The sequence below is a fragment of the Octodon degus genome, unplaced genomic scaffold (assembly GCF_000260255.1).
Source record: "Octodon degus isolate 3935 unplaced genomic scaffold, OctDeg1.0 scaffold00146, whole genome shotgun sequence".
Taxonomy (NCBI): domain Eukaryota; kingdom Metazoa; phylum Chordata; class Mammalia; order Rodentia; family Octodontidae; genus Octodon; species Octodon degus.
The window spans coordinates 2900277-2900820 of NW_004524722.1; the positions used below are offsets into that span (position 1 = coordinate 2900277).

General features: G+C 41.7%; 1 pseudogene; it reads right to left on the minus strand.

The window, feature by feature from the left end:
* The window catches only part of LOC101571290, a 22424-nt pseudogene that overhangs the window by 3896 nt on the left and 17984 nt on the right, over positions 1-544 (minus strand).

Genomic DNA, 544 nt, shown 5'->3' on the forward strand with positions numbered 1-544 from the left:
AAATAAATAGTTGCTACAGTTTGCCATTTTCAAGGTTGTGTTTGCTGCTATTCTTATGGCTAATTGTACTGCTATATAGCCAAATTCATATACTTGTTCTAATCAGTTGTTTTTTCCTGCTTTATAAAATACTGCAGTCCGAGTCAGCTGCGTAGTGAGATCCTGTACCAAAAAATAAAAGACTAAAATAAAATACTGTGCACCATTCTAAAGAACCAGGGCTGGGACAAACAGGCAGCAACTCCTAATCCCCTTTTTTGTCTTTTTGAGACAGGATTTTCCTATGAAATTGAGGCTGGCATTGAACTCATTTTGTAGCCCAGCCAGTCCTCAAATTCACAGCAGTCTTCCTGCCTCAGCTTCCCGAGAGCTGGGATTACAGGCATGTGCCACAATGCCTGGCTCAAGAGACAGGACTTTACATCAGACCCAAAACCAAAAAGCAAGCTAAACATGAAGGACATCTCCAAGAAAAAGTCATTTCCTGCTAGGGAGATAGCTCAGTGGCTTAAGTGCCTGCTGAGCAAATGCAAGGTCCTGAGTT